The 20,633-nt window shown below is 39.4% G+C and overlaps 1 protein-coding gene across 6 annotated transcripts in view; it reads right to left on the reverse strand.

Annotated features, from left to right (window-relative positions):
- The window catches only part of LOC126481630 (zinc finger protein 345-like), a 142,908-nt gene that overhangs the window by 95,242 nt on the left and 27,033 nt on the right, over positions 1–20,633 (reverse strand). The window contains exon 1 of one of the 6 annotated variants that reach the window (XM_050105525.1): positions 2,887–3,097. The exons of the other annotated variants lie outside the window; for them this stretch is intronic. The gene's annotated coding sequence lies outside the window, so the exon portion shown is untranslated. Of the gene's footprint in view, positions 1–2,886; positions 3,098–20,633 lie in introns of those variants that run through there. 6 annotated transcript variants of the gene reach the window in all.

Here is a 20,633-nt window from a genome sequence, read left to right on the forward strand (position 1 = left end):
TTCTTCAGTTTTAAGCTACAGTTCATTACCAATAGATTGTGGTCAGAGTCCACATCTGCCCCCGGAAATGTCTTACAATTTAAAACCTGGCTCCTAAATCTCTGTCTTACCATTATATAATCTATCTGAAACCTGTCGGTATCTCCAGGCTTTTTCCATGTATACAACCTTCTTTTATGATTCTTGAACCATGTGTTAGCTATGATTAAGTTGTGCTCTGTGCAAAATTCCACCAGGTGGCTTCCTCTTTCATTTCTTACTCCCAATCCATATTCACCTACTACGTTTCCTTCTCTCCCTTTTCCTACTACAGAATTCCAGTCACCCATGACTATTAAATTTTCGTCTCCCTTCACTATCTGAATAATTTCTTTTATCTAATCATACATTTCTTCAATTTCTTCGTCATCTGCAGAGCTAGTTGGCATATAGACCTGTACTAGTGTCGTAGGTGTGGGCTTCGTGTCTATCTTGGCCACAACAATGCGTTCGCTGTGCTGTTTGTAGTAGCTTACCCGCATTCCTATTGTTTTATTCATTATTAAACCTACTCCTGCATTACCCCTACTTGATTTTGTATTTATAACCCTGTATTCACCTGACCAAAAGTCTTGTTCCTCCTGCCACCGAACTTCACTAATTCCCACTATATTCAACTTTAACCTATCCATTTCCCTTTTTAAATTTTCCAACCTATCTGCCCGATTAAGGGATCTCACATTCCACATTCCAATCCGTAGGATGCCAGTTTTCTTTCTCCTGATAACGACGTCCTCCTGAGTAGTCCCTGCCCGGAGATCCGAATAGGGGACTATTTTACCTCCGGAATATTTTACCCAAGAGGACGCCATCATCATTTATCCATACAGTAAAGATGCATGCCCTCAGGAAAAATTACGGCCGTAGTTTCCCCTTGCTTTCGGCCGTTCGCAGTACCAGCACAGCAAGGTCGCTTTGGTTAGTGTTACAAGGCCAGCAGTCAATCATCCAGACTGTTGCCCCTGCAAGTACTGAAAAGGCTGCTGCCCCTCTTCAGGAACCATACGTTTGTCTGGCCTCTCAACAGATACCCCTCCGTTGTGGTTGCACCTACGGTACGGCTATCTGTATCGCTGAGGCACGCAAGCCTCCCCACCAACGGCAAGGTCTATGGTTCATGGCTTTCATAGACCTCAGGAATGCATTAGACACTGTCAACTGGAACAAGCTAATTGAAATTCTAAAAATAATTTAACTGAACTATAGACACAAAAAGAATTGTTAAAGAATTAGACAAAGAACAAACAGTGATAGTAAAGTTAAGAAACACACAAAAGAAGCTATAGTCCTTAAAGGTATTAAGCTGCAAGAAGCAAAGAAGATGTAAAACAAGGAATCAGAGAAGCAAAGAATGTAAAAAAAAGCAGATGTCGTATGACATTGCACAGGTGAGCTGAGCCACCTAGTGGGAAAGGGTGCTCTTCCTCTCAGAACATTGGTTCCTTTCCTTGTGGATATGTAAGGTTGTGCTGCATGTGTATCTGTGGGGTATGACTGATGTGTGTGTGTAGTGTAGTGTTACTTTTGTGTTGGATGATGATGATGATGATGATGATGATGATGATAAAAGGGAGAGGAAGAAACCTGGTGTTGGCATGTGGCCTACTCCTCCTGAATAAGTCCAGGGTTGCCTAGCTTCATTCATCAATAAAAGAAAGATACCTTGTTCAAACAACATAAATATTAAAACAAGAAACAAAGTAGTTAAGAGCTTCATTTGGAGTGTAAGGTTGTATTGCTGTGAAAATGACACTTGGCAAAAATTATTGGACAAATAAGACAACCTACCACAAAACAATTGGCAAACAAAGATCATTGAGAAGAAGAGTACAGCAAAGAAGATATGAGTGAGTGGTCACATAATATGACATGACCAGTTCCTTGTAACATCCTAGACGTATCTTTATAAAGAAAGATAGACTGATGAAGACCATGACTAGCATTCTTAAAACAAGTTATACATAATATGCAGAAATGAAGAAATTAGCTTCTAATAATTCAGGCAGAAAGATGCCAACTAATTGAAAGATTAACGAAGAAGAAGAAGAAGACTGATTTCTGGCTGATCCATAGTAATATATTTGTATTCACGCCAGGACCACACAAAGTATTGATAAAATGGGAGCAGAAAAGGACTGTTTGCTCCCCAAGCCCTACGATTAACACATTTTAAAATATTTAAGCCTTCAAGTCAAATGCCTCCAATAAACATTTTCAGAAGGGTCAGATTACTGATGGTCAATCAGTATCTCCTGAACCCATACAGAAAATGACTAAGGAGCTGCCTGTACTCTAAAATTCAGACATGATAATGGAACCCTGGAACACACTGCGTGCATTGAAATCTTGAGGAATGAGAGGGAAGAGCAGTCTTATGAGGTCGGGGAGATCCTCATATTTACACCTTTTTAGTAACAGGTTATATTTTGAAACTTCCTGGCCCAGCCAAAGGTTGAGTGGAAATTCGTTCACATCGTATTTTGGTCATCTTTTGCTACATTTGGTCATATTTAGGCCAACCTTTATCAAAAATGCATGTATCTTCATATCTTTAATGACAAAAGAATAAAAACATGAAAATGATGCTCATATGACAATTTTTCACAAATAAACACAACAATTGCTGCAAAGCTTTATCTGTAAGGACTATAGTAGACAACCAGTATAACAAACATGCCAGTTCACTGACATACAACATTGTCGTGCAGGATTAACAAAATGTTCTCAAAGTCAGCAGAGTAGGCTTTCAATATAAAAAATATTGCACACGTGGTCCACATACAGGGTCTGTTAAGAAAATTCCGGAACTTTGCCCACAAAATTTTTCTATTCTTACTTTTTACTTACTGTGGATGGTCTCATAGCTGATAAACTGCTCCAAATGTCATTTCCACTTCCACAAGAAGTCTTGGTCACCTGTTGCTAGATTGGGCGAAGCACCGTATGCGAATTTTCATCTATCTTATCTATTGTTGCAAATCTTCATCCTTCCAATGGGGTTTTCAACTTTGGAAATAAAAAATGTCTGTGGGGGACCAGGTTCTCATGTGTATGAGATCTTCACAAATTGTGAGGTGGAGTCTTGCTGGTCTTGTCTTATGAGCCGTGGGATGAACTGTGCAGCAACACGATACATTCCAAGAAGCTGTGTCAGGATTTCATGACATCATCCAACTGAAATGTTACATTCTTCTGAAATCTCTCAGAAAGTCAGGCTTCAATTGGCACACACAATTTTGTTGACGTTCCTGACATGAGTGTCATTGGTATGTGTCAAATGGCATCCTGAACAAGGGTCATCTTTAACTTCCGTTCGGTTATTTTTAAACCATGTGAACTGTTCGTAACACTGAGTATGGCTTAAGCACTCATAAATGTAGGCTTCCTGCATTATTTGGTGTGTCTCTGTAAAGGTTTTCTTGAGTCCAAGCAAAATTTAATGCAGACATGTTGCTCCTCTAAGTCTGCCATCTCGGAATTCGCAAACACTGCAACACAATGTTCTACTCAGTATACACTGAAGAATAACTAACAGACATACAACACAGAAATTTCCGGTGGTTACACACTGAAAACAGAGGTGTGCAGGGATGCCAAATGAATTTGCTCTGACACACCAACAACACAAAATTACCAATGTTCCGGAATTTTCTGACCAGATCTTATACTCAGTGTGGTTCAACATGCTAAATGTAAAGTGCTCCAACAGCATGAAATTGTGGGGTTTTGTTCGCAGTTTTTGGGAGAAGTTCTTCATGACTGATAGGGAAATATTATTTTGTAAACTATGAGACTTAAAGGTTAGTGCAGAAAGTGCTTTAATGTACAACAATACTGAGATTCTATTAAACACAGCAGCTGTGTCAAGGGAAGTGCTGAAAATGACAGTATACAAATGATGTTATTTGAGCAGGCAGATCCATCTTCAAACATGCACTTATTCTTCAAGGACTTTTGTGAAATGGAAGTGTCTTGCAACACCCCACTGGAGGATCTGAAGAATCCACACTTCAGACAGTTTTTGGAGAAGTACACAACAAATCCAGTTCCAGATGAATCTACACTGAAAAGAGCTGTTTACCCACGTGTTACGACGCGTGATCAACAAAACATGAATTAGTGTTGTTGTCCAAAAGATCTACTTGTTCACAGATGAAACCACAGATGTGGATGGGTGTTATGTTGGAAATGTTGTTGTTAGTTTTAGAAAAGTTAACAGGCCTGGTGAAATGTTCCTCCTAATGTGCGAAGCTCTTGAGAGAGTAAACAACATGACAACTGCCATTTTTTTTGACAACTCTTTGAAGCTACTGTGGCTGGATGGTGTAACAGAAACTGTTTTGCTGCTATTAACAGACGGTGCTTCATACATGGCTAAAGCAGCCAAACGGCTTCAGACTATCTACCCCAGCACCGAGAACAATACATACCTTGCACATGTGTTACACAGAGTTGCGATCAAATTACCCTGATGTGGACAAATTAATTTCCTGTGGCAAGAAAATCTACATGAAAGATGCATTATGACTGCAGAAATTCAAGGAACAAACATCTTCACTGCCCCTACCGTTTCAGCCTCTTATATGTGGGGTTCTTGACTTCTACTGAGTATTACTGTTTCTAACTACAACAAAATACACACAATTTTTTGTGAGCTTAATAGAGATAAATCAGGTGCTACCAAAACTGTTAAACAGGTATTTACAGATACCCTATCTGAAACCCCCCCCATGAACCATGGACCTTGCTGTTGGAGGGGAGGCTTGCGTGCCTCAACAACACAGATAGCCGTACCGTAGGTGCAACCACAACGGAGGGATATCTGTTGAGAGGCCAGACAAACGTGTGGTTCCTGAAGAGAAGTAGTTGCAGGGGCAACAGTCTGGATGATTTGACTGACCTGGCCCTGTAACACTAACCAAAAGGGCCTTGCTGTCGTGGTACTGCGAACGGCTGAAAGCAAGGGGAAACTACAGCCGTAATTTATCCTGAGGGCATGCAACTTTTCTGTACGATTAAATGATGATGGTGTCCTCTTGGGTAAAATATTCCGGAGGTAAAATAATCCCCCATTCGGATCTCCAGGCGGGGACTACTCAGGGGACGTCGTTATCAGGAGAAAGAAAACTGGCGTCCTACGGAATGGAACGTGGAATGTCAGATCCCTTAATCGGGCAGATAGGTTGGAAAATTTAAAAAGGGAAATGGATAGGTTAAAGTTAGATATAGTGGGAATTAGTGAAGTTCGGTGGCAGGAGGAACAAGACTTTTGGTCAGGTGAATACAGGGTTATAAATACAAAATCAAATAGGGGTAATGCAGAAGTAGGTTTAATAATGAATAAAAAAACAGGAGTGCGGGTTAGCTACTACAAACAGCATAGTGAACGCATTATTGTGGCCAAGATAGACACAAAGCCCATGCCTACTACAGTAGTACAAGTTTATATGACAACTAGCTCGGCAGATGATGAAGAAATTGATGAAATGTATGATGAGATAAAAGGAATTGTTGAGATAGTGAAGGGAGACAAAAATTTAATACTCATGAGTGACTGGAATTCAAGAGTAGGAAAAGGGAGAGAAAGAAACATAGTAGGTGAATATGGATTGGGGCTAAGAAATGAAAGAGGAAGCTGCCTGGTAGAATTTTGCACAGAGCACAACTTAATCATAGCTAACACTTGGTTCAAGAATCATGAAAGAAGGTTGTATACATGGAAGAACCCTGGAGATACCGACAGGTTTCAGATAGATTATATAATGGTAAGACAGAGATTTAGGAACCAGGTTTTAAATTGTAAGACATTTCCAGGGGCAGATGTGGACTCTGACCACAATCTATTGGCAATGAACTGTAGATTAAAACTGAAGAAACTGCAAAAAGGTGGGAATTTAAGGAGATGGGACCTGGATAAACTGAAACAACCAGAGGTTGTACAGAGATTCAGGGAGAGCATAAGGGGACAATTGACAGGAATGGGGGAAAGAAATACAGTAGAAGAAGAATGGGTAGCTTTGAGGAATGAAATAGTGAAGGCAGCAGCGGATCAAGTAGGTAAAAAGATGAGGACTAGTAGAAATCCTTGGGTAACAGAAGAGATACTGAATTTAATTGATGAAAGGAGAAAATACAAAAATGCAGTAAGTGAAGCAGGCAAAAAGCAATACAAAAATCTCAAAAATGAGATCAACAGGAAGTGCAAAATAGCTAAGCAGGGATGGCTAGAGGACAAATGTAAGGATTTAGTGGTGTATATCACTAGGGGTAAGATAGATACTGCCTACAGGAAAATTAAAGATACCTTTGGAGAAAAGAGAACCACTTGCTAGAATAACAAGAGCTCAGATGGAAACCCAGTTCTAAGCAAAGAAGGGAAAGCAAAAAGGTGGAAGGAGTACATAGAGGATCTATACAGGGGCGATGTTCTTGAGGACAATATTGTGGAAATGGAAGAGGATGTAGATGAAGATGAAATGGGAGATACGATACTGCGTGAAGAGTTCAACAGAGCACTGAAAGACCTAAGTTGAAACAAGGGCCCGGAAGTAGACAACATTCCATTAGAACTACTGACAGCCTTGGGAGAGCCAGTACTGACAATACTCTACCATCTGGTGAGCAAAATGTATGAGAAAAGCAAAATGCCCTCAGACTTCAAGAAGAATATAATAATTCCAATCCCAAAGAAAGCAGGCGTTGACAGATGTGAAAATTACCAAACTATCAGTTTAATAAGCCACAGCTGCAAAATACTAACGCCAATTCTTTACAGAAGAATGGAAAAACTGGTAGAAGCCGACCTTGGGTAAGATCAGTTTGGATTCCGTAGAAATGTTGGAACACGTGAGGCAATACTGACCCTACGACTTATCTTAGACGAAAGATTAAGGAAAGCAAACCTACATTTCTAGCATTTGTAGACTTGGAGAAAGCTTTTGACAGTGTTGACTGGAATACTCTCTTTCAAATTCTGAAGGTGGCAGGGGTAAAATACAGGGAGCGAAAGGCTATTTACAATTTGTACAGAAACCAGATGGCAGTTATAAGAGTAGTAGGACATGAAAGGGAATCAGTGATTGGGAAGGGAGTGAGACAGGGTTGTAGTCTCTCCCCGATGTTATTCAATCTGTATATTGAGCACACAGTACAGGAAACAAAAGAAAAGTTCGGAATATGTATTAAAATCCATGGAGAAGAAATAAAAACTTTGAGGTTCGCCGATGATATTGTAATTCTGTCAGAGACAGCAAAGGACTTGGAAGAGCAGTTGAACGGAATGGACAGTGTCTTGAAAGGAGGATATAAGATGAACATCAAGAAAAGCAAAACGAGGATAATGGAATGTAGTTCAATTAAGTCGGGTGATGCTGAGGGAATTAGATTAGGAAATGAGACACTTAAAATAGTAAAGGAGTTTTGCTATTTAGGGAGCAAAATAACTGATGATGGTCGAAGTAGAGAGGATATAAAATGTAGACTGGCAATGGCAAGGAAAGCGTTTCTGAAGAAGAGAAATTTGTTAAAATTGAGTATTGATTTAATTGTCAGGAAGTCGTTTCTGAAAGTATTTGTATGGAGTGTAGCCATGTATGGAAGTGACACATGGATGATAAATAGTTTTGACAGGAAGAGAATAGAAGCTTTCAAAATGTGGTGCTACAGAAGAATACTGAAGATTAGATGGGTAGATCACGTAACTAATGAGAAGGTATTGAATAGAATTGGGGAGAAGACGAGTTTGTGGCACAACTTGACTAGAAGAAGGTATCGGTTGGTAGGACATGTTCTGAGGCATCAAGGGATCACCAATTTAGTACCGGAGGGCAGTGAGGAGGGTAAAAATCGTAGATGGAGACCAAGATATGAATACACTAAGCTGATTCAGGAGGATATAGACTGCAGTAGGTACTGGGAGATGAAGAAGCTTGCACAGGATAGAGTAGCATGGAGAGCTGCACCAAACCAGTCTCAGGACTGAAGACCACAACAACAACATATTAAAGATCAAGATGAATGTTTTTAAATAAACTTACATAAAACAAAATTTTTTTTAGTCATATTTATGTAAGTTTTAGGTCATAAATTCATGCACATTTCGCTGTTTTTGGGCGATTAAAATCTGGGCCCTACTGATGAGGGGGTAGTTAAAGGGTACAGATAAGGGCCTTATGTAGCACTTATACTGCGACGGCAACTGCGTGCTGTTAGTGATAAGGATAAGAATGATATGTACCATCTAAAAAGATGGCCACCACAACTTTAGCTCTCTCCCCACTGGGACCATCCTTTCTATGGAGATCATATCCACTTAGCACAGAGGTGTCAGAAGTCTTAACATGTGTCTCTTGTGGACAAAAATACAATGGTCTGCACTGTACCAAAAGTTTTCAGTTCTTTTGCGTGATCCTTGAACCTATTAATGTTCCACTGTAATATGGGAGCCATTTTATTAGTGAGGTTTTTCAATGGTCTTCACTGTACCAAAAGTTTTCAGTTCTTTTGCGTGATCCTTCAACCTATTAATGTTCCACTGTAATATGGGAGCCATTTTATTGGTGAGGTTTTTCTTTGCCTCTCTCTTTCCACTAGGGTGGGGATACTGTTCTGACTGAGGTCATTAGACCCATCACACAGAATTAGAATTTCATGGCTCAATTGGCTCTGAGCACTATGGGACTCAACTTCTGAGGTCATTAGTCCCCTAGAACTTAGAACTACTTAAACCTAACTAACCTAAGGACAACACACACATCCAAGCCCGAGGCAGGATTCGAACCTGCGACCGTAGCAGTCTCGCGGTTCCAGACTGCAGCGCTTAGAACCGCACGGCCACTTCGGGCGGCTAGAATTTCATGGCCTGACAGTTTATAATCTGTTTTCTTATATGTTGGACATTTTGCTCTGGGTTTTACTTTTGGAGGAGACTTTGGAAGAATACGTGCGGCATTGGCAGTACTCGCCTCTGGTTTACTGGAGTCTGCTTGTTGCAGTGCACGAAACTCTATAATGATGACAACTGTGGCCATTTCTGTTCGGACAGAGATAATAGCATATGTTCAATCACAATTACGAATTGCAAGTGGTTGTGCTGGCCCTGTTTACCTGTGTTTGCATAGTGGGGTCAGAGTTCGTGATTGGCTTTTTGAGAGCCAAAGCAAACAAAGTAGTTGAACTAGGGGCGATCGCATAGCTTTATAAATATTTTGGGTTTGGAATTTGATTTATCATTCTGACCTCCTGTATCTTCTTTTCTTGCTGATACTCAGTTAAGTCTCACTTCCATATAGGGTGGTCTTCATTCTTCAGAGCAATTAATACAACTCAGAGGAGATGAGCAAATAACTCCATCATGAGCAACCTTACCACATTTGCAGCAGGTGGCTTCTCCTTTGCATACTAAAGTGGTGTACAAAGTGCTGGCATTTAAAACAGTGCAACAGACAGGGCTTACAAGGAAGCACTTTAAATTATTCAAATGCTGTCTTGATGTTTTCTGGGAGTGTTGCATTGTGTAAGAATAAAATTATCCATTTTTACTAGTTCATTGTCTAATCTTTTCATCACATTCTGCACATCAATCACACTTTCTTAGGCCCACCACCAGCAATATGTGCATCCTTCTTATTTTCAATGGTTCCATCTCAGTCCCACAAGAAGCTACAGAACTAAGGGTCCACCCAAAAGGAGAGCCTTGCTTACTTTCTTAAATTTACACCACAATGCCCTGTGACACACAATGTTCCACAACCACACAGTATGATGATGGCTAAAGTGTACCCAGAGATTATGGTAACAGAGAACTGGTGACACTCACTAGTCCCCAGCTCAGGAAACTTGGATTCCCCAAGCCTTTACCCATTTACCAATTCACTGGAAACTAAACTCATCATTTGGCATGAGCCAAGAGGTATGTGTGCCCCCCACCCCCAAAGAAGAGTTAAATTCTGTTGCAGTGGAAGTGTTGGTACATATCTCCAGACCAGACAAGTAGCCGACTGATTGACTGCTGGTACACAAAAGATGCATTCCGACTACAGTATGTTTAGTTGCTAGTAACAGTCTGGAAAGAAACAAAGTTCTCTGGAAATGTAAATCAACTAATACTGTGATATTGTAGATAATGCAGGGTATCAAACTACATCATTATAGGCAATTAAAAGCAAGGCAAAACACAATGTTTCAATTAATGATAAACTGATTGATATATTCACATTAAAATACTAATTTCTTTGTGAAAACTGATTCACCACAGTAAAATTTTAATGTCGGAAACAACCTTTACACAATGAGAGCAAGTACCATAGACGATGTAATTCAACAATTATTTTGACAATTTTCAATTTTTTGAGAAATTTACTTGTTTTTATTCTTTAGTGTGACCCATCTGTCCTCATATTGCAATTGCTATTCAAGTAACTAATCATGAATAGTCATTCTCTAGCAAAGTAACTCTGTGAGGGACACTATTAAAAATTTTGGTGTAGTTATTAATGTCTGAATTTGGGCTTCAGGCAGAAAAAAATTCACTGAAAATATCTTTTGATTTGTGATTATGACGAAGTTAGTGGTATTTTCAAGAAGAGCTTCTTCAGACAAATGGGAGTTGTCAGATATGAAACAGGTATGGCTCTGTTATCATCTTCTGTTATAAAACTGTTTAGCAGTTTTAGGCAGGTAACACATTAGTCATGTTGGTTCAGCTGCAATGTAAGCAGAAGTGAGGTGTATATTTTTGTTTATAAAAGAAACATAGTATTTAACTGTATTTCTTTTAATCAAAGAGTTGCCAGTCATCAGGTTGAACCAGTATTTCCAAACAAGGCATCAGTGGATCAGAAATCCTGGAGTACACAAACAAGTATAAACAAAGATAAATACTTACAACTAATGTTGCAGTTGAGCACATTTATGCTGACACGTGTTCCAAAATTGTCAGAACTACTGAAGACTGTAATAATAGCCAGTTAACCTATTTGATGTTGTTGGTACAAAAGCTCTGATTGTAATGTCTTACAGAAATGATGAAAAACTGGAACCTGCCTTACAGAGAAGATGACTGAAGACAAATACTTGAACACTATTATTATGTTTTTGAGCTGTCTAAAGATACTCTGCTTCAGCGCAATAGCTAACGGTCACACATGAAAGAAATTCTCCTTGCATCTTTCCATAAATTTATGCACTTGATGGAAAATTAAGCAAGTTCAGAAACACTTGTAATGAGCACCTCTCACACCTCCTCTTCCTAATTGTATTTCACACATTTTCTTGTGACTCAAAACTGTGAGGTTTTCCGCAGAGCGTCAGAATTTGAATCTTCACAAAGATGCAGAGTGGCATTCAGTCCATTGTAGGAATGCCTGTCTATAACACTAACTTGAGAACTTCGGGATAGATACTTAAGTGTTACAGTATCATGCTTCTTATGTGAATTGCCAAGTTCTAGATGCTGTTCCAGAGATGAAAACAGCCCTTTAGTTAAATAAGTGTCCAGTTTATTCTGCTGAGTATTTATGTCAGTAGCTTTCTTTCAGAAACTGCCCTGTCTCAAAGATGGTTGCTGATAAGGAAGTAGTCACTAGACAGCAAGTCATCAACCACATGCTTCTAAGCAGTGTCACTGGCAGCATGAGAACAGATACAGAACTCAATGTTGAAAATTAATTTCATTGTAGTATGTTGAAGTGTGTATTATCATCTACATTTTGAAGATACAGACACTTGGACTTTGTGAGACTGGGGGCATTGTGAAAAGAGCATAGCGAGAGCCTCTTTGTCATGGGGATTCAAGAGGCAGCAAAAAAAGTTTCTCTAGAGGGAATGTGAACAGTTATTTACTAATCCAGAATGGTCAGACAATTCTGGTCCACCTTTTCTAGAACTATAATTTTTTTCTCAGGATGTTTCTCATTTGTGGATACAAGTACAAAACATTTCAGCACAGTATTTACTTTTATTGTGTTTCTGTCTGCAAGGATGTCATGGTAAGCTTCAAAATAGCATTATATCCTGCATTTGCTGGTGGCCTGGAAGAGATGACAGATTTTACAAAAGTGTTTCTACAACTGTTTCTTCACTCTAGCAATGGCAGGGTGCATGTTGAGCGATTTTTGAATGCACTACTTTTTTATCGTGTCTGTGAATGACAATGTGAATCCTGTCTGCTTGGTACAGCTGGTAGTACGCTTTTCTGGCTTCAGTATCATTCTTATAATTTATGACCTGGAGGTCTTCTGGCTTCTTCCTCTCCTCAATGAATACTCGACAGTTACAAAACAACACTGTATGTTTCCCTCAGAATAGTTTAGCACCTACCTGTTATTGTCGATGACAATAGGATTATGGGTGTTTGACACTGTGGTCTTTAGGGCCCACACTAAAATAATTGGAGATGACTGTTGTTAAAAACTGGTAAAACACTAAAAATTTCCACAAACACAGTAATAAAATATGTTCATCAGTTTTTAAAACTTATGATACATTAAAACAGTGGACAAGATGACATGCAAAATATTGAAGGGACACGTGTCACTGATTGACAAGTAACTTAAAAATAACATGCTGGTTACTCTACACAAGACTAAGATCTCCAATCTTAAGTTTACGCTGGAGTTCAAGCATAACACAATATTGTGTCAACTGAAAGAAGGAAAAGCCTTCACTTAATTTTACTGCTGCCCATTCAACATAACACAAAAATCAATTTGTTAAAAAATGGCACACTAATATCATTTATGCATCAAATGCCACTGAAGCTATTAAGGGCTGCTTTCAGTGTAAAGAGGCAAGATGAGATTGGGAAAAGAAATGTCAAGGCTATATCGTTGCTTTCAGAATTTGCAGTTAATGGAGCCATGCAGCCATCACCTTCAAGCATAGCCAGTTTATTGTTAAACACAATGTTAGCCTAACTGATGAGTAGTCACTTGGGAAATCTTCTTTGGGCACTGTCCTTTATGGTACATAGTTATCTGATCACCTGGATGCATAATGAAAGATCAACTGCAAAGAGAGATCCCACACACATGGTGAAGTGGCTGCCTTATCCCATGTTCAGATACAGATCTTCTTATAATGAGCGGCTCAAATAACTCGATTCCTTGGGTAAGTTGTGGCTGAGCCTTACACTACATTGTGTACACTAACGTATGATTGACATAGGTTCAGACTTTTGGCCTTTAGTTTGCAGGAGGTACATTACGCCACTGTTCAAGTACCTCTAATGGCAAGCCAACTTCCTCTTCCACACCTCACTTACCACTAAAAGGTCTTACATAGTTAACCAAACTATAAAATCCCCAAGCAGCATGAATAGTTGGGGAAGTGAGAGCCTTGTGGTACATAAAAATCTCATTAGGAGGTAGACACAGGTTACATGCAGTAAGTGAGAGCCTTGTGGTACATAAAAATCTCATTAGGAGGTAGACACGGGTTACATGCAGTAATCCTGTAGCGCAGTACACTGTACAGCAACAATCTGTAACCAGTAGTGAGCAAAAAAGGAGTGGTGTGAATAATTTACAAAGATTACCACTCTGCCTTTAGCCCTTTCCCTACAGAGGCCATCATTTCTTCCTCCACAAACGTCCTGAAACCATTTACTCCACAGGAGTACTCGAACCACCTTAGTGGAACACGTTGGCTTGCATATTGTCTTTAGGTGGTCAGTTACCAAGACACTGGCTAGGATTGTTGGTCGGATAACTTTGCTGATACATTTTCTTTTATTAGAGAGGTTTGTAAGATGGCCTACATTTTAAAATTTTTCTCTATTTGACTGTTTGGGCAGCTTCACGAACTTTAATGTGCTATCATATATTAATTTATCCATGGTAGAAATAACAGGTTTTACTGGAAGTCCCTCATTGCATGTACATTACAGGCAGAGGAGTTTGCATAAATTTCAGCTGAATGAGACTGGACTGAGGAACCTCTTTCCTGCACAACTGTTTAGGCCACAGAAATGAATGGAAATATGTACACTGTCAGTTTTGAACCCAAACGGGATGTTTCCTTCACAAATATAATACATTATCTGATTAGTAGTATCCGGACACACCTACTTATTGCCCTGACTACTAGACAGCATGAGGTGGACATGTCAGTATAAAATGAGGCTGGCAGTATATGCTGTCAGTAGAAAAACAGTAACAGCAGAATAGATCATCAAGAGAGTTCAGTGAGTTCGGACATGGACTAGTTACTGGAAGTCATTGAGTAACAAATCCGAGATAGACATTTCAACTCTTCTAAATCTGCTCAAGTCAATGGTTGGTGATGCAATTGTGAAGTGGTAAAGCAAAGTAATATCAACACTAAACCAAGACCAGTCAGACCTCATGTGTTGACAGTCTGCTATTGCTGAGAATTGTGGCAGGTGAATGTAAAAAATCACATGAAATCAATGGAATTAATCACTCATGAGTTCCAAAGCACTATCAGTAGTTCAGATATCAAAATGATTGTGCTTGGGGAGATAAAAAGAATGGGTACAATGGTCAATCAGCTACTCATAAGTCACATTTCTGTCGTCAATACTAAGTGATGCTTGAGATGGTCTAAAGAGTGATGTCATTGGATGGTGATGACTGGAAATGAGTGGTATAGTGTGAGGAATTATGCTGTACCCTATATCAATCCAATGGAAGGATTTGAATTTGGTGAGTAGCTGGAGAATTCCCGCCATCATGTTTAATATCAGCAGGTATGTACGAGGTGATCTCATGGTAGGAGGGTGTGTTTCGGGTTATGGTGTGGTCTCCTTTTTGCGTTTAAGAAAAACAAAATGCAGAAGGATACGAACACATTTCACAGCATTGTGTACTGTACACAGCAGAGAAATATTTGGAGGTGGTGATTGGTTTATCAACATGACAGTGGATCCTGTCATACAGCAGCGTCTGCGAGACAATTGTTTGTGGATAGTAACATACATGAGTGAACTGATCTGCTCATAGCCTCAACCTGAACCTAACAGAACATCTCTGGGATGCACCACAATGTCTACTTCACTGTAGACCTCAGAGTCCAATTTTGCTACATTCACTGGTTTTTGCTCTTGAGGAAGAATGGGCTGCCATCACTCCACAGATTTTCAGACATCTCACTGAAAGTGTCACTAGCAGAGTTCAAGCCCTGATAAAGGTGAAGGGTGGACACACCCCATATTAATGTCCACTTATAGGTGTGTAGATACTTTAGATCAGGTTGTGTACATGCTTCATGGTCTTTATTTCCTCTCCTCAAAAAACTGTAAAATCTAGATTCCTTAGCAGTACATTTTCAATGATGAACAATATGCATACTTCTTCATCATATTTACCTAAACATTGCTTGAAATGGCAGCATGTCCACAATGCTGACACTTAAAGCAACTCATTGGTTTAAAAATCCAGCCATAGTGAGAAACATGATGATGATGATGATGACGATGATGGAAGGATTCATGTTGCAAGTTCAACTCATTGCTCCTCTTTGCTATGCCTAGGTTTAGGTTGAAATCCACACAACAAACACAGTTTTTAAATACGTACCACATTTGTCTCATAAGGTAAAATAGGGGGGAGGTCTTCAATATACTGGTGCCCACTTGTCAGAATATAAATATACTACATTAAAATATGTTGTACTGAAAAATATAAATCACAAGCTCCACAAACAGGTAGGTCTTGTCACCAGAGTAGATAACAACAGGTCAGAGGACAATGCTCTATGTGTAGACAGACCCCTCTGCCTTCGTCTCATTTCTGTAACCTAGGGAACGAACATAATAGCCAGATGATTTTGTCAATCACTGTTTACTTTCCATTACTTCCAGCAACATAGCCACACACTGCTCAGTGAAGCAACTTGTCATAGAAGCGCAGCACAATTTTTCACAGTGTTATGTGTGCTTGCTCATTACCCTTGATACTAATATGCCTTGCTTGGAGAAGATAAGGGAATTGTGACCAATTCAAAATTATTTCCCAGTCATATCATCTCTGCTACAATGCCTTCAAGATCAAATAAAAGTCTACACTGTAAACTGCAAATTTGTCTGGAAGGCAAATCTTGAAGATGTGCCCAGAGAGAATGATTGAGCAACCCTAAAATTACTCCTGCTTAAACCCATTATCATATGTTATGATAACATTTTTGTTTGTCTTAACAATTATAAAATAAAAAAAATTAAAAATTAGGAGATAACACATTAACACACACCAAATCAGTTTCTAAGAGGGTGTATCTCTTTCCACAAATCCTGAAACATCATAATAGTATCAATTAATGTGACCTTTTAGGCTTTAACTTCACAGCTATTAAAATGTTGTTCCATGGATGGCAGGAATCCTAATGGAAAGAGGTGACTCTCCAGCCTCAGAACAGAGACTGGGAGCGATGTGACACAGTGGTTAGCACACTGGACTTGCATTCGGGAGGATGACGATTCAATCCCACAGGTGAGTTTGCACACGCGCACTTTCAACAGAATCAGTGGTTGCTTTACACACCATGGCCAGCCCACCAAATGTGTGTGAGCAGCAGTGGTGCTGCTCTCAAGTGCAAATGAATTAGTAATGCACTAGAGAAAGAAATAAGCAAAATGATATATTGCTATCAAAACACTAATTAAAAGAATCCATTGGTCACAATGAAGACCGTTGTTCCATGTCTCACTTAAAGGGAAACCCTTGAAGAAATAAGCAAAATGGTATGCTGCTATCAGAACACTAATTAAAAGACTCCGCTGGTCGAAACGAAAACCTTTGCTCCGTGTCTCACTTAAAGGGAAACCAAACAATGGAAAATCCAGGATGGAATGTAACAATATTATGAGAAGGAAAGTTGCTACTCACCATATAGCAGTGTGCGCCTATCTGCAACTCAGCATCTCCACTATATGGTGAGTAGCAACTTTCCTTCTCATAATATTGTTTAAGGGGAACCCTTTTTCCTATTAATAATATTATCAGATAATCAAATTTCAACTGATTCCTTTAGAACACATTCCCAGTTGCAGAAAGCAGCAGTGATCATTTGTGTCCCATTATACAACATCTTATGTCCCTCATTAAGACAGTGTTCTGCCACTGCAAATTTCTCTGACTGGAGCAAACGAGTGTGACGATGGTGTTCTACACATTGGTTCTGAATAGTACAGATAGTTTGTCCAGTATAACCCATCCAACAATGACAAGGAATTTTACATGCCTCAGGTTTCCTCAGTCCCAAGTCACCTTTTACTAATCCAAGAAGGGCATAATCTTAGCTGGTGGCATAAATACATTTTTGGTGTCACATCTCCTTAAAATTCTTGAAATTTTCAAGGGTAAACTCCCAGCAAAAAGAAAAAAGCAACAGATTTACCAGTATTCTCTGAAGGTGTACTATTGTGTCCAAATGACTACATCATTTGGCTGCATACACAAGAAGAGTATCATTGGTCATTACACAGGCAGAGGAAACTCCCCACCACACCCCCCTCAGATTTAGTGGTAAGATGGCCCATTGGATAGCTCATCAAAAACTGAACACAGATCAAGCATTAAAACAGGAAGAAGGTGTACTGAACTATGAAAAAAAGCAAAATAGTAACAGTGAATGGTCCAAGAACAGAAGTGTAATAAAGAACTAGGTGGAACAGCAATGGCATCATGGGGAAGTGGTCATGGTGTTGGAGTGCCATGTGGGCAAGTTGTGTTCAAAACTCACACCATTGACCTTTTTTTCACAACATTATGAACTTTCCATTTGGTCATTGAAATGTTTGTTCTCTTTCTGTAGTGTTGGAAGTTGCCATACTATACATTGGTTACAGAACATGGGTCATGTGATAAGAACACATTACCATCACAAATAAATGTGATGAATGGTGAAAGCAGATGAGATACCACATACACATCTCACAGATACAATAAACAACAAACAGGTGTGAACTACATTACAACAAAGAAATTCAAGAGTCAAGACTTCCGAAAGAGAACACAATTTCAAAAACATTAAAAACATAGGTTTTGACAGAGCACAGAGAAACTGTGTGATAGTGAAACTGTTGTGTTCATTTGTTGTAGCTTATGTGACAAACTATTATGTTTTCATCATTTCCTTGGTAGTGATCACATTCATGTTCATATGAACACCTATATACACCTATAGCAGGCAGAGGCATATCTCACTCACTAACCAGTCGTACAAATTAAGTGCATTGATAAAAGATTCCTATCATATGATACACATACTCCCACTAATGCTGTGTATGACAAACCATACGCGTTTTCCAGTAGAGGAATCGGCTGACTTGTTGCCTTGTCATCAAACGTTTGTGGTTACATTTGAAAGCCACTACCTTCCAGCTGCTAATAGAGTAGTTGTGCAGAATTGACTGTGATTATAGGCCCCTACCTTACACCTTGCTGTTGCATACAGATGTTATTCCAGGACACAGACACAAATTTGAATAAAGCGAACAGCAGGGGAAAAAAAAAAAATTAGCATGAAGTAAGTTTGAGTACGACTCACTCGCCTGGCAATCCAACACTGTAACCACTTAACCATGAAGCCATTTGTCCTTATGGCTGCTCTATACTGCACTTGTTCTGGGATCATTCACTGTTTCTTTTTTTTCCCTCAGTCCAGTACACCTCTTTCCTGTTTTCATGTTTGATCTATGCTCAGTTTCTGATGGGCTTTCCACTGGGCCCTCTTAACACTAAATCTCTAAATCTGAAAGGGCCGGGGAGGGGAGGGGGGGGGGGGGAAAGAGTTTCCCTTGTGAGTAAGTATACATAGTCACAGTAACAAATGTATTTAATATATTTTGCCTTCTCTTAAAGTTTTAAAATGTTGGTTGTTTTGAGCGGCTGTGGTTTCGTATCCTCCAGCTGTGACTACCAGATAAGCTTGCAACCAAAAGTGAGACCCAGAGATAAAATAGTATCTTTTGTTCAAAAATTATGAATATTAAAAATGCAAAAAATTAAAATTACCACAACATTAATTATTCAGTCACAAATTTATGGCAAGTGTTTCCCCCTTACTTGTTTCCCCCTTACTCCTCCAGCCTCTACATTGCAAGGCTCAAATTATCATGAGATTGCATTACTTTAAGATGAAAACTTCTGCTGTTATATGTATGGGCATTGATGGAGAACTGACTGTCAAAAGGAAAGCTGTCATTTTCTTGAACTTGCCATTCACTCTTGTCATAATATTGTTTATATCTGTTACTCCTTCAGTTCCCACTCATCTTTTAGCTCTTGCTACTTTATTCTCATTTAATCTCTTCAAGAGACTGTATCCTTGCCCAAATTGAGTTTGTTTTGAAATTCTGTTACTACTAGGAATTCTCCAACTAGTTTAGTGTTACAGACCTGTCTAGCTCAACTGGGTGTAGCTATTTTCACCAAGAAGCAACACATTTCTCAACCATTTAACATACAGGATGGTTATAAATAAACTTTGGCTACCTCAGCCACTGTAGGCAGAAAACTAATTAGTGAATGGGTGCCCAACTTTATATGAATTATGTACAGACTGTGAGCTGCAGGATTTGCATTGTTAGTGGCTATAGTGTCATGACTCATGGTGACAATGCCATGACTTGCACTATTATGTTTTCATCATTTCCTTGGTAGTGATCACATTCATGTTCATATGAACACCTATATACACCTATAGCAGGTATACACTCGCACACACACCCATATCCAACCGCACATACACAGACACAAGCAGACATTTGGCCTTTACAAATGTCTGCTTGTGTCTGTGTATGTGCGGTTGGATATGGGTGTGTGTGCGAGTGTATACCTGTCCTTTTTTCCCCCTAAGGTAAGTCTTTCCGCTCCCGGGATTGGAATGACTCCTTACCCTCTCCCTTAAAACCCACATCCTTTCGTCTTTCCCTCTCCTTCCCTCTTTCCTGATGAAGCAACCGTTGGTTGCGAAAGCTTGAATTTTGTGTGTATGTTTGTGTTTGTTTGTGTGTCTATTGACCTGCCAGCGCTTTCGTTTGGTAAGTCACATCATCTTTGTTTTTAGATATATTTTTCCCACATGGAATGTTTCCCTCTATTATATACATACATACATACACACACACACTAGGAACTGGTCTTCTCCCACATCCTTCAACTCTCCTGGCCTTAATATACACAAGGCTCTGCATTCTGAGTACTTCTGTCCCCTCGCTTCATCACTTTCTTAATTATATTTTACTGTTCTCCCTCCCATTGTTTTCATACATTTCTTTACTTCTCACATTAGTTACACCAGTATGATCACGTAGCCTACAACCACATTGTTTTCTCAGTGTTTCTCTGCCTATCCAACAGCCGTCCTCCCTCCCCCCCCCCCCCCCCCCCACACACACACACACAAACATCTGTATCACCAGACAGAAATATAGCTACACCTCAGTGAGCAATTACATATTTCAGTAATCAACCTTGATACCATGTAATTCTTTAGTTATTAGCTGTCAATTCTACAGATAATTACGATTAACTTTTACTGTTTTATCAGTTTACCTCTGTTCACAGACAATGACAAGAAGACTGAAAGAAAAAAGTTTATAATAATCATCTGTAAATTTGAGGCTAGCTAAAGAC

The sequence above is a fragment of the Schistocerca serialis genome, chromosome 5 (assembly GCF_023864345.2).
Source record: "Schistocerca serialis cubense isolate TAMUIC-IGC-003099 chromosome 5, iqSchSeri2.2, whole genome shotgun sequence".
In the NCBI taxonomy this organism is placed as follows: Eukaryota; Metazoa; Arthropoda; class Insecta; order Orthoptera; family Acrididae; genus Schistocerca; species Schistocerca serialis.